This window comes from Strongylocentrotus purpuratus, unplaced genomic scaffold, assembly GCF_000002235.5.
Source record: "Strongylocentrotus purpuratus isolate Spur 01 unplaced genomic scaffold, Spur_5.0 spur5_scaffold_21, whole genome shotgun sequence".
Lineage (NCBI taxonomy): Eukaryota > Metazoa > Echinodermata > Echinoidea > Camarodonta > Strongylocentrotidae > Strongylocentrotus > Strongylocentrotus purpuratus.
In genome coordinates this window covers 4,657,722-4,672,567 of record NW_022145607.1, presented here as the reverse complement: position 1 = coordinate 4,672,567, position 14,846 = coordinate 4,657,722, and the positions used below count along the sequence as shown (strand labels likewise).

At 36.7% G+C, this 14,846-nt stretch overlaps 2 long non-coding RNA genes across 2 annotated transcripts; one reads left to right on the top strand and one right to left on the bottom strand.

Annotated features, from left to right (window-relative positions):
- The first annotated feature begins 491 nt into the window (after positions 1-491).
- Positions 492-3,776, top strand: LOC115928240. Its single transcript, XR_004065967.1, has 3 exons — positions 492-981; positions 1,813-1,952; positions 3,384-3,776. It is a non-coding gene; the product is annotated as an uncharacterized LOC115928240 (long non-coding RNA).
- A 5,132-nt stretch (positions 3,777-8,908) lies between these two features.
- On the bottom strand, positions 8,909-14,565 carry LOC115928165. The gene is made up of 4 exons (XR_004065928.1): positions 14,447-14,565; positions 12,125-12,270; positions 11,633-11,794; positions 8,909-11,199 (listed from the first exon to the last, which is right to left on the bottom strand). It is a non-coding gene; the product is annotated as an uncharacterized LOC115928165 (long non-coding RNA).
- Between the last annotated feature and the right edge of the window lie 281 nt (positions 14,566-14,846).

Here is a 14,846-nt window from a genome sequence, read left to right as displayed (position 1 = left end):
CTCCTCCGACATCATCCATTGTGTGCAGATAGTTGTGAATAGAAGAAAATTCACAAAGCCTATTCACTTCTGTCCGTGACTGTTATAGACACAGTTCAGTGAGCACTGTGTGGGTTGGTATAGCCTTGAGGGCTAGGTCATGTAAAATATGATATTGATATCACCTAGCATTAATCAATTGGCACCCATACTCCTGCGTGAAGAGGTAAGTAAGCAAAACCCGTCGAACATTGCACAATTGCTTCGGAGTTCGCTAATGAATTTGTCTTTCCTCTCATAAAAAGAACTTTGAAATCTGTCAAAAAAACAAAAAAAAATATGAAATTAAGCTACAGGAGTGGTTTCGATTTGCTTACCTTCCACGTGTCCCTGATGATAATTAGTAAAGATGCGATTTACAAGACAAATACGCTGACCTCTCAAGATATTAGGGACTTTTAGATTCGCACGAAGACAATAGGTCTATGCTACGATCGACGTCCTGTTAATGCACTGCCGTGAATGGACGTCACACGTATCAGTCCACGCAAATCTAAAAGTCCCTAATTTTGCGATGTAAGTTCCTTCTGAAATGCAAAGACACGCGGTATACACGTAGTAAACTGTTTTTTGCGAATTTCTGATTGAAATACTTACTTACGATAATAGCAATTAGTGTTAAAAAGGCGCGCGCGCAAGGAGTTCGCTAAATTCAGCGAACTCCGTGCATGCGCCTTCGTATACTATATACTAAACGCTATTATCGTAAAGATAATATATAGGGCACCAGATTTTCCTGTTAGCTCATCATCATGCACCTTGTGGCCGTACGACAGCCGAGACTTGTCAACAGTAGGAAGGCGGGCTGGTGTTCCAGTGACAGAAGACGTGGACATCAACATCGTCATCCCCTCGTAAAAAACGTCCAAGGAATTCAAGATGCCTTATCAAGCAGGAGACCATCCCGCACGCTGACATTAACCAAATACTTCCATACCCCAGGTATTTTTTTTAAAATTTACTTTGGTGTAATATTGTATGAATTACTTCTTGGAAACAGTGTATGCAGTTTTCATTTGATTTTATTATCATTGAATATATGCAATCGTTAGGTGAGCAAAAAAACAATGAACATACCATCGAGAGTATATCTCTTATACCAATAGAAAATGTAAATTGAGTAAAGGTTACGTCCTAGTTACGGTATGTGTTCAAAGGATTATCTTAATACATTTTCCTCCAATGAACTTTAGTTTGTATCGAATTGAGATTAACAGAACAAATTGATTTTAGAAAACGAATAATTGCCGATAACAAAAAATAACTTTCCACTTTTCGTGACATGCAATTCGCCGAAATTAAAAAATGTCAATGTCAAACAAATTGTGTACGTGATAGGATTTAAAAGGAAGGTTGAGCTCTGGGGAAAGGTGAAACATAATTTGTGAGCGTTATAGTTGTTATTATGCAAGTTTGGAAGAACATGAGAGAGAAAACGTCCCCTGAAAAGGATGGCTCTTCAAATGCATTCATATTCTAAATATGACAAGTAACAGCTTAAAAATGAGGCCAGATGTATATCTTTCTGTGTACAGTGCTTGTTACTTAGACTGGGCCAAATTTCTTATCAATTTGATGGCTCCCGAACCTTGCGGCACACACCATGTTTCTACGCTACATGATCAACTTTTTTGATCGATTCCCCACTGTTTCTTTCACAATGCAATCGCATGACCAAAACTCAACTTTATCTTTAAATACTCTTCTTTCTTTTTTTTAATTCGCAAAGCAATATTTGCCTTGCCATTTTGTTTTTACATTTGTGTTTTGCAGGAATTTGAACAGGAGGTGTCGCTTTGTTCCTCAGTTCAGGTAGAGTGAGATCAGGAGGACGTCGACGCTGCAGAATTTCGAACAGTTCAACAAGGGTTGTTAACTGTGCTTTCTTCCAAAGTGTCAATGTAGACCCAAAAGTAATAACCAATATGATTATAATAACCATATCTTAAAAACTTTTATAACCATTAGTATTGTTGTTTTCATTAACATTATTATCATAAATAGTCATATATTTCCATGACAAACTTCATATCAGCCACACATTAAAGGGACTTGGTAACATTGTTCAGATGAGAGAAAATAGTGCGAAAGCTATGGTCACATCACCTAAAAGTAGCCTGCTCGGCGGCCGGGCGGCGAGTTTTTAGCCAATTTCGCCCAGGCACCGAGCGGCGGCCGCCCGGGCACCGCATGTTTTTAGGGCATCGCTCGGTCACTGCTGAAGTTTTAGCGCAGAGTTAAAATTCACTCGCCGCCCAGAGTAAGCTCGAGCGTTCGCCGTCGAGCGATTATGATCAAAAATCGAAGCCGCTAGGCCAAAGGCTGTTGAGCGTTCGCCGCCCGGTCGCCGGCCGGTCGCCGCTAGGAGATCAGTAGGTCACTGGGCGGCGAGTTCAACATCGGTCAGCAACATTTGACCTAGCGGCTTTGATTTTTGACCTAAATCGCCCGACGGCGAACGCTCGATTAGGTCAATGTCCGGGCGGCGAACGCCCGGGCACCGAGCGTATTTTGGCGCCCCGCCGATCACCGGCCGGCTACCGGGCAATTTCCTTAAAACTAGCCGGTGGCCGGTGGGAGACCGCTCGGGTATCGGTGGGTCATCGGTCGGTCACTGCCGGGACGCCGCCCGGAGAAGCTCTCCGAATTCGCCCAGTTTTGACCTAAAATTGACCGGCGACCGACGGGAAATCGACAGGGCTCCGCCCAGGCATCGCTGGGGCTCTACAGCCTGCTCGACTTCTCCAAAATATCGTTGGGCGATGCCTTAATTCCAGCGGCGACCGAGCAGGCTACTAATCGGTCGGTCGCTGCTCTGATTTGTGACCATAGCTTAAGGTAGTGACATCAATGTTAAATGTACAATTTAAGATAAAATTTTATTTTCTGAAATTTTAAGTGAAAACAGATCAATACTTAATGATACAAATTGGGAAACACTCATCAGATCGACTCCTTAATTCTCCGAACTATACTATTGTAATTTGATTACATGTTAGGTGAATGTAAATCGTCACGCAGCAATGAATTGGCTTCATATACCATTCCGAACATTTAAGTGTTGAAATATTTGTAAAAGCCTCTTTTATGTCTTTTTTCATGGAAAAACGGTTCGGAAAATTCAAAAATGGTTGGGAGAATTTACTTTTAGAGGGGTTACACATTGGCATCTTCATAGAAAAATAATAAACATCTTTGTGGTTTGAGAATTTTTCAGGATTTTTTGCATGTTAGGGGGTTAGTACAGTAGAAGGAATATAATAAGTAACATTTCATTCAAAAATTACGACAATGTTACCGGTTCACTTTAATAATTTTCTATTCATAAATATTGTTCATTGCAGGAAACTAATAAGGACATTGGCAAACAAAGTCTAAGATGGCTGGGCGGTTCACCACCTTCGAAGAAGCGTTTTGGTAGTCGGTGATGAGGACTACATTTCATTTGTATCTACGGAGGCCGAGTATCTCAATGTAATTCCTTCCCCTTTTAGGCCTTTAAATAAACAGAAACAAATGCGAAAATATAATTTTAGATCAAGAAATACATGGTGCGCATGCATTATTGTCTAACCCAGAAAATAATCAACAACTCGCTGGTCAACGAAAATAAGGACACAAAAGAGTGTGATGAAGTGAAAAGCGCCTGGACATCTGACGGCTGCATCATCGCGTTGATAAAGCATGATGGTTCCCCGATGAAGCGTGTGATTAAGAACATGGATGATCTGAGAAGATTATCCACGGTATGAACTTTTTTGTTACTAGACACTGTGTTGCTAGAAAACAATAATTTTGTGCTCCTAGCTGCACGCCATTTTAATATTATTTCAACTCGAAGACTTTTAATTGCGTAGTTGTGAAAACCCTGAACTTTTTAAATAATTGTGTTAATTTTTGATTTTAACAATCGTGTATTGCTTTGTTTTGGTAGTTATTGTTGTACATTGTATTGTGAACATTTTAACTTTGTTCCTTCACTTTTCTATTCTTCTTCTTGCACAGAATTGCATGTACATGAATGATGATATAACACATATTTCAGCAGTTTTGGCATTCCAGTATTTCTATAATTATGGATACCACATTAGATAGATTACCATTTGATTCCCCGTATGTGACTCCTAATGAAATCAATAAGGACACTTGTAATGACAATGAGCAATTGGCCGTAGTAAATTCTAATTGAAGAAGCCGTAAGAAAAATGTTGATAGTATGAGTATGTTTTGAAATTGTATCGACTCTAAATTTTTCGTTATAGGATTAACAGAAACTTGGTTAAAAGAGAACGATAGTGTATTTTTAAATATTAATAATCATGCTTCTATTTCCAACAACTGCATTCTCAAAAGACATGGCGGTGTAGGCATGTATTTTGAAAAGGTAGTGTCAATTTTTAAAAAGGGAGATCCTCAAAGGTTATGTAATTATAGACTCATTTTATTATTGACATCTTTTTCAAATTGTTTAGAGAAGCTTATATATGATAAAACAGTAACATTTTTTAATACGACCAAAACATTTTCAAAACTCCTGTTTGGTTTTCGTGAAAAACACACCACAACGCATGCTATCTTACATTTTATCTATAAAGTAGCTCAAGCGTTTAGATAATCACCTTCACACAATAGGTATACTCTTGGATTTCTCAAAGGCGTTTGATACTGTTGATCATGACATTCTAATCAGTACATTGTCATATTATGGAGTCAGAGGCATCGCTCTTAGTTGGTTCTGGAGTTATTTAACTGACAGGAAACAATATGTATCATTAGATGGAATTAACTCAAGTCATCATATTATATCCTGTGGAGTGCCTCAGGGATCCCTTCTTCTCCTTTAAAATTTGTTATATATTAATGATTTTCATTTTTTCATCTGACGTCCTATCATTTATTTTTTGCAAATGATTCAAGTGTATTTTTTCTCATAAAAATCGTGAAATTTTATTAGAAACAGTTAATAGTGAATTAAAGTAAGTTACTTTGTGGATCCGTGCAAATAAGTTGTCTTTGAACCTTTGAAAGACAAACTATATGCCTTTTTAGTAATTCCTTAACAGATTTACCTGGAGGCGTACTTTTTGGGGGAAGTCACTAAAAACTCAACTAAATAAGATACTTGTCACTCAGAAAAGGGTGAATTGTCTTTAATGTAAATTATCATGCTCATACTAATTTTTTGTTTCATAGTAATAACTATTAGAGGTAGAAGTTATTTATCTCTTACAGTCAGACTCACTCATGTATGATTTTGAAAATGCGTTAATACAGTTATTTAGAAAGGACAGTCAAATTCACCGTTATAATACGAGACAGGGAACTGCACTTCATATACCGCGTGTAAGAACTGCCTTTGCTTTGAATACATCAGCTTGTACTGGTCCCGAGTTTTGGAACTCACTTCCTATTGATGGAATTCGTTCTGTCAGTGTCTCTGTTTTTAAACGCAAACTGAAATTACATATATTGAGTAATTATGCTGAAAATATTTAATATAAAAACTATGTCATCACATATGAAATAGTATGTAATTTATTTTTCTTGCTTTATTGTTTACCCCTTCCCCTCTTTTCCAGGCTGGCCCTTACCTTACCAACATTTCTTTATATCTTATTAGCAATCTCGCTTTGTTCTGTTTTGCTCTAATGTAATTTTCTTTTCTTTTTTTTTCTCTCTCTCTCTCTTCTATTTCGTCCCCATCACCATTTCTCCTACATATAACTTTCTTCCTTCTCAGGTTTTCTCTGTTGTTTTTTTGTTCCGTTTTGCGCTTTCTCTCTCCATCCTTTTATTTATATCTTCCCATTTTCTCCTCTTTATATATACTGTACATCAATCTATCTCTTTTGTAAATATATTTTCTATGTGTAATTGTTTTTATTCTTACAAGCTAGTTTTGTTTTTAATTTGTTTTTCATCAAAGTAATTAAAGCATTCAGGTAATATATTCTGTTTGGGGACCTTGCTCTAACAAGCCCAGCTTCTCTAAGGTTTCCTCTTTTTTTCATGTACAGAACATGATCTTACATAAGTAATTTTTTACAGAATCTCTTTAGTTAATGACAAGAGTTGTATGTCGAATAATAATATTGCTCTTTAAATTATGTTTGTTATGTTGGTAAACTGCTGTTCGTGTTACTTTTTTTTTTGAAATCCTATGTACAAATGTTTGTGAAAGAAGAAATAAAATAAACTATGGACTATATGAACTTTATATGACACTAATATATATAAGGCTTTCATTGCGCTCTTTATCTAATTTAAAAATAACATAAATTATCAATATTAAATTATAATATTATTTATCAAAGGGATAGTTGCGAGCTTTCTAGTGCTCTAAAAGTGCAATTTTCAGCATTTCAAATTTAATGTTTTCCCGCTCGGTCGCTACGCGCCTTCCAATGTTTAGACGCAGTGTTTCTTAACGCTGTACAAACCCTGTCTAGAAGCAAGCGACAAATGCTTCCGTCTATCAAATGGCGGGGAATGGACAAATACCATTTGCCCCTACAGTAAAGATATCAGCATGCAAGTTGGGTTTTACCTTTCCATACCCTAAATTTTCAACTTAATTGGTCGCTACGCTCCCTTACATATACTTGCACAAGAAGCAGTACCGGTATATACTTATATGAAAACATAGAAGCCCCTGTCTCCCGCAGGCGCTAAAAGCGAGGGACAGGTGTTTCCTTCTATAGGAGCAGGACGCGTCTTTTTTTTAACCTAACCTTGCCGTTCTATCGCTGCATTTGATTGGCTCAATAGGAACCATACGTCATGCGCTAGTCATAAATATTCATGATACGCATGCACACAGAATCCGATGCGATAATTTATCAAATAATGAGATTTCATGCCAAAATTACAAGTGCAAAGCTTTTTTTACTTAAAATGATTGACATTGAAAATCGCGTGGTTTACCGTAAACGAATGACTACTCAGGCCATAAATTGCCCATAATCATTGCAACATACTGAAAAAGGTTGTAAACTCGTTTTGCCCCGCCCGGTTAGCGCAAGACAAAATCCATGTCGTAATTATGCAGTATAAATGAGCTTTTAGCGCTCTAAAATGCATTATCAACTTTCTAAATTCTATTTTTTCCCACTTATTTTACTTCTTTAAATAATTTAATAAAAATGTACATGGGTCGGATTAGATTTGATTGTAATAGGATAAAATATATTGAAATTTCTACCGAGTCTCTTTTTTTCTTTTTGTGGAAGGTTTAATTTATTTTTGCTATTAATTTTATACTGTACTTGGTGTAAGCATTACGATTCCCATGCATGAAAACAATGTTATCACTTGTGTCTTTTTATGTCAGAAACAATTCTGAAGGCTGAATAATAACATTTTAAAGCTATGATATTCATATAGGCCTACTCTTCCTTGTGGTGGTGGATGTTAATATTATATTTAGCACAAAATTACATCTATTAATTATTACACGTATGGTAAATGAATTATGGAAAAGTAATAATTCAATTAAAATGAACAGATATAGGCCTACGATATACATATAGGAAATCTTTTTTTCTAAATCTTAATCGTTTTTTTTTTATATCTATCATGCTATATGATGAAATACAATGTATAGTAGAGTAATCGCGAAATTTATTTAATTTTAACCAGCGCAGAGGAAGTTAAAATAGTTTATTGACAGCTACCTGGTACAAAGTTTATTTATGGGGGAGAGGAGGCTATGAATGTAATCCGATGACGCAATAAACCTTGGGCGGGGAAGAAACCAGTCGCCGTAATGTAAACATGCGGTCAGCTCTCAACTTTCCTCCTCTTTCCTCTCCCCAATTTGGACGATAATACCTCATTCAGTCCATGGTATTTCGAAGTTGTCACACTTAACAAATTTTTACTCTTCCTTCGTGGTTTTTTGCTCAATATTCGCCCACGTTAGCAGTCAGTTCAAGTTTTTACGTAATATCGTCGAATATAGTTGAACTACTGTGCTTCTGACTTTAATAAGTTTCAGCTCCTGATTGACATTCTTACCTATTTTTCACGTTGCCTCATTTGAGTTAAACAATACGTCGAGGTTTACAAGCGTGTTAGTTAGGCTTCATTTTGATACAAAACAATTTCTAAGATGCCTAAATCGACGAAGAAGACAAATCAGAGGGTGACATCAAAGGCTGCGACGAAGACAACAGCAAAGGCCAAGCCAAGGAAGAGGAGGGCATCGAAGGCTACGTCCCCTGCCCAATTCCCCCTGCCAGCTGCCAGTGCCAGCAACCCAAGTAACAATTGGACGTTTTCTGAACGTTCTAAAAAGGTTCCAAATTGGTTTCCTAAACGTTTTGTGAAAACGTTCTAAAGACGTCTATTTGTGGTAGGTTGAAAACGTTTTTTGGAACGTTCCAAATGGACGTTTTTTGAACGTTTTCTAAACGTTTTTAGAACCAATAAAAAACCTTTTATAGATTTGCTTTTAAGTGCAAGGACCTGCAGAAAACCTGTCGGACGTTTGGGACGTTTTAAGAACGTTTTAAGAACCTTAAAAACGTCCGGAAAACCTTTTAGGAACGTCTAGAACGTTTCCAGGACGTTTAAAGAACGTCTTGAATGTCCAAGAGAACCTTTTAAGAACGTGTAGAATGTACTGGAAACGTTTTGAAAACGTTCAGAAAACCTTTTAAGAACGTCCAGGACATCCTGGAAACGTTTTGAGAACGTTTAGAAAACCTTATAAGAACGTCTAGAACGTCCTGGAAACGTTTTTAAAACGTTCAGTAAGCCTTTTAAGAACGTCTAGAACGTCCTGGAAACGTTTTAAGAACGTTCAGAAAACCTTTTAAGAACGTCCAATATACAGTGAATTTTTAATAAACGCTAGGTCACACATGTATTTGATTGATTTTATGAATTTATTATCAAACATATTTACAAAATATGTACAAAGGCTTGGCAATACAGTACATCATGTATATTTGAAAAAGAGTATTGGTATTTCCCGAAGTGCCCCCGAAAGAACATACAATTCTAATATTCAGAATAAATTGTTTTTTGATCAATATCGGTTCACAAACGGCTGAAATATCCATAAATATATTTTTATTCAAAATATTAAAAATGCTTGAAGACTACTTTGAAGAAAAAAAATCTGAATAGTTCTTTAAAAAGCAATGGATATAGATATTTAATTAGTATTTTAACAAAAATTAAATGCAGAAACTGAAAGTAACAGGTCATTTTGATAATAACAGGGGCTTTACTTGGCCGTTTGTAATTATTACTTTGCACCGTGATGGTGCAGGTTTTGGTTTTAAAGTTAAGTTTGACCAATACTAAACTATCCCTTTAAAACTATAGATACATAACACATGAACAATCTACAAATAAAACATAAGAAAATGATAGATGAGTTGAAGATATGCCTCATTAACTGGCAAATATGAATACTCATATAATTCACGGGTCTATGTCTCTATGAATATACAAGGCAAGATAAAATGAATACTTTGAATAGTGTCAATAATTTGGCAGCACACATATAGCAACTTTGGTAACACACTTTATAAAAGCAATTTGAGTTATTTACAGAACCTGGCAATTCATGCCAAAAAGATGCCCCAGCAAATGATTAAGAAATCTTTCTACAATAAGTCTTGATCTTTGGTAAAACCAAATAGTGGATTTAATTTTTTGTGTACTATATCAAATTCAATGTGAATAAATTCACAAGAACCTTTTAACAAAATGTCACAAATTATCATTAAATACATGTGAATAACCGATTTAACTTGCCTCCACCCAGGATTAGCTTCATCATCCGGTGCAAATTATAACTATTCAAAAGAGTACATGTATTTACTTTCTCATCAACTTCTACAAGTGATAAAAATGTGACTATTTTAAGAAGTCACATTTCAAGTGAAAGTACGGCAAAAAAACACAAGGGAACTACACTCTTTTCAGCTCTACAAATTGGCAACAATGATGACACCAACTGTGAGTAGCTATCCATCAACTTTGTACATTCATATTTTCTAAATTTTCCTTAAAGTTACACATTTCCACAGCTTTTAATCAGAGTATGTTCAGATTACTAATGACGAATAGCTTTCTAGACAACATGCTTTGACTATGGGGGTTAGAAAATGTGAAATTTTGTGTACAAAGTGAATTTAGAGCTACTCAAGATGTCATCAGCATTGTCAATTTGAATAGCCGAGAGTAATTTACTAGAAAATGTAAAAAAAGTGTAGTTTCCTTACTTTGTTTTCCTTACCGAGTTTGCCCATTTCTTATTTTTAATTTTGTTCAAATTTGTCTCCTTTGATTGAAGCAGTGAAATTTCTAGGGTAGATTTCCCCTTTAAATCCGAGTACAAAATTGTCCTTTTGATCGACCAAAGATTTAGTGGGCAGGTCAAGATTTCCCAGAAGCCTTGCATTGGACCTTGCATCTTACTTCAAATATAAAATCAACACAAAACACATGAACAATCTACAAAAAGCTATTTACAATAAACTGATAGAAATTAGTTGATATGAATTATTAACAGGCAAATATGAATACTCAAATTTAAGGGTCTATGAATATGGAAGACAAGGTTATAAGAGAGTTTGGCAGCACACACATTGGCCCGAATTCACAAAGCAAGGTTTGAGCTCAAACCTCCTTTTGTTTCGCCAAACCTCCTTTTGTTCTTTACAAACCAGGTTTGTAAAAAACGCGTAAAACGCGTCATATGACGTACGAAAACCAAGGTTTGAGCTCAAACCTCCTTTGTGAATTCGGGCCATCGGTTTCAGCATCCTTACAAAAAGTAGTAAATTTACAGACCTATACAACTTTGTCTTGCATTCTCAACAAGATGTTGGCAATTCAATCCAAAAAGATGCACCAACAAAACTGTTATGTCGCTGATAAAGTTTCTCCATTATTAGCTGAAATGGTCAAATTTGGTCTCAATATGAGTTTTAGGATTTTTGCATTGCCCTTGAATGAAGGTATCTTAATCTACCTTGAATGAAAATTTGGTGTTCACTGGTTCGGTAAACGGCTCCCTCAGGTCTTCCACATCAACGGCCGCTCCCGATTTGGACAAAAGCAGTTTTTGTACCAACTGCGTCAGCTGCTGCTGCCCTTCCTCCAGCCTCTGCAGCGTACACAGTACCTGCACTTGAAAATTGCCTGAGAAGAAAAAAACAGACACATAAAATACATTATAATAACAGTTCAAGTCATTAAAAAGTTTGACAGCAAATTAATAGGATATTTTGGCGAGATATGTTTGATAGCTGTCCAATTTAGTCACTTCAGGAATATATCACCCAGCTTCAAAGACGACACCTGTGCAGCGCTTCCAACAAAGTATACATACTGTAAGGATTTAAAAGCGACTCTTCTGTAAGAAAACTATACCCATGCCTTGTTAATGAAATAAATTACATGTACGCCAAGATAATCTGCCTCTCTTATCCAATCCAACAGTATTTTAGTGTAGCAACTTAGTACAAATGGCAAATGTTGTTTTGTTAGTTTATACGCTCTACAGTATATGTTCTGATGATAAAAAAAACCTCAGAAACTTTCGTTTGTGAAATGCTATCTGAAAAAAACTTACTTTCCGAAGCCCGAGCCCTTGCTGGAGTTGTGGGTTGGAACTGAAAAATGCGATGTGGACTTGGACTTCGCATTCAGTTTCGGCATTGGTAACTCTGCTGCCACAGCCTTAGTCGTTCCTCCGTGTACATGTTGTTTTCTTGGGTCCGAACTGATTCAAGATCTGAAAAACAGAGACACATTGCAGATGTTAAAAGGGATATCAAGACATGACAAGAATTCTCATAAACTGAACAAACTTTTGGGTAATGCAAACTTCTTGTCCGAAATTTATGCCTAGATTACAAATTAATTTCCAGTTTTGCCGGAATGGTGCCACATCTATTAATCATCATTTTGCATGGCTGGGACACAAAGCAGGTCTAGCTATCCCAAATAAATTATCTTAGGTTTTCATCATCTGTTGGATTTTGAAGAAAACGAGAAATAAGATGTAAATTATAAGTCTCTGGCTGAGCCAAGCACTACTAACCATCAAGAGACAAATACTTACCAGCGTCACTTCCGGAATCACTAGAAGATTTGCTAAATCTCTGGGGAAAGACGTCTCTTTCGCTTCTACACAGCATCATCTTCCGGTACCAGGTTTGACGTGTCCTCTGCCTTCCTGGCGATATTTTTGCACTTTCACATAGTTGCCTGTATGTAAAAATAAAACAAATCAATCCTTAAGTTATTAATCTACGTTATTGGAAATCAATTTCTTTAAATAATGTGTAATCTGAACTAAAAAGATTTTTGTTTAAAGAGACGAAATTGAGAACAAGATAGGCCTATAGATCTAGGTCTCGATATTTCTAAAAAACAATATCCATACAAAAAAGGTGGTTTGGGAGCTATTTCAATTGCCTAAAAAACAAACCTGTTGTAATCGGGGTTGGGATAATATAAAGTTGCTAAATGGTGGTGGAGGGAAAAGCATGGAATGTTCCACTCCCGTGGGATTTTAAATGCTGTTGAGGGAATAGTAAATAAGTCAAGAAATGAGCTGGTAGTCGAGGGACTTATTTTCTTCACGAAATAGCATTTTAAATCCCGATGGGAACTTTCCATGATTTTTCCAGACAGCAAAGTTAACAACTCAACTGTTTTAATCATCCGATTACCATGTAATGTAACGAGCCATGCGCACCTACCCACTCCAGCAAAGAGTCCATGCTATTATGCGTATTGACCTTTAGCACTGCATTACGTGTTAAGAGGCAGCATTTGCTCAAAAGGAATAGTCGATACACACATAATACACAAATGCACTTATCATGCCGATGCGGCTAGCTGTAAGCAAATTTTGACAGTAGACAAACAATTTGAATTTCTAAATTGTTCTTTTTAACAAAATAACATCGGTAAGTTGAACAAATTGTATTTTATTACTGCTATTTAGGTTTCGGAACAATTGCAGAATACCCTACCACGGTTTTACAGAATTAGAACTATAACAGTCTGACAAATATTAGAAATATATTAGAAATTGAAACCAACGACCATCGACCAAATACTATTGAATGGAAGAGTCCAACGACCATCGACCAACAATCTGACAAATATTAGAAAAAGAGACCAACGACCATCGACCAAATAGTGAGGCATATTTGTTTAAAAGAGCCAACGACCAACGACCATCGACCAAGGACTCCCAAATATTAAAAAAGAGGCCAACGACCAACGACCATCGACCAAGGACTCCCAAATATTAAAAATGAGGCCAACGACCAACGACCATCGACCACCCACCAATACTAGTCTAGTCTAAGCACAAAGCTAATTTTTTCTTTTGTATTTTTAGCATGAGACATTCCACTATTATAAGCACAAAACTATTATTTTTCTTTTGTATTTTTAGAACGAGACATCACTTGTTGATTAAAAAAGCACAACACTATTATTTTTCTTTTGTATTTTTAGAACGAGACATTACTTGTTGATTAAAATATCTAATGGGGTCTTAGAAGGCAGACTAGCAGTGTAAGAGAGGGCACAAGGTACAAACAAATACGTGTGTGGGACTATGTACGGGCTGGACATTTTGTGTTACTGAAATGTGCTTAGAATACAAGTAATTCATCTATTAAATGACTATAACAGACAATAAACAAGACAAAGGTAAGGACAAGAATCAGTGCCTATCAATATAACAGAAATGTTGCATGAAATACCATCAGGAAAGCTATCTAAATTTGTCACAAATTAGCGACAAACACACCAAATTCAGCGCTGCAATGACGCACAAAACCGCGTAGAATTCAACTTTTCATCCACCAAATGAATTCAAACACTTGCATTATACAATCTTCAATACCTGTATCACCTTTATCACAAATAATAAAATCACAATCTATATCTACGGCTAATATATGAAGACTAACGATATGGTAGGGTATTCTGCAATTAAGCCTAGGTTTCATCAATTGTCACTAAAGTACCGATTTTTAGTGAAAGAGTTTTGTACAGTGGTGTTTGAAATGTTGAGTATCAATAGCACAGCTTTTAATACACACAGCCAGGATAGTAATGCAGCTATGTATGCACTAACTCAGGTATGCACTAACTCAGGTATGCACTAACTCCAAGAAGCTCCGACGCCGTTCGGCATCGGAGCTTCCTGGAGTTATGTGTGCACATACCCTAGCCTACCCAATTACCATACCAGTCAATGCAATGAAAGTTTCAACGGCCTGCACATGCGACATAGAGTCTGCCGTACTTTTAGTTTTAATGCAAATAATCAATATTTTATTTCATTTTACATGCTTCAAAATCAATCAAACAAAGCTTAAATTCCTTACAGATATCAAAATGTTAAAATAACGCTTACCTCGGTGTCGCAGTCTAACAGATTATTTGAAATCTCGATGTCACGTCATCAAGCAATCAACTCGGCAGTCAGTTTAAAACACGCGGCAAGCTCTGGAGCGAGCGCGCCGCACCGGCCGCGCCGGATACGATTCACTGACCTATACAGTGGTACGATTATATACGGTGCGTACGCACTTTGTATACACGTGGTTGAATGGAGCATAGTAAATGACGTAGCGCGGTCGGACTGATTGGGCTGGGAGGGGGGGGGGGGGGGGGGGGGGGGGGGGGGGGCACAAACATTATGTGAGGGGGAGGGGTCACTCCTTATGTATTTCTTTTTTCTTCAAATAATGTCACCTTATGTTTTCTATTTTTTTTCCTCAAAATTATTGGGGGCATGCACGTGCCTCCCTCCA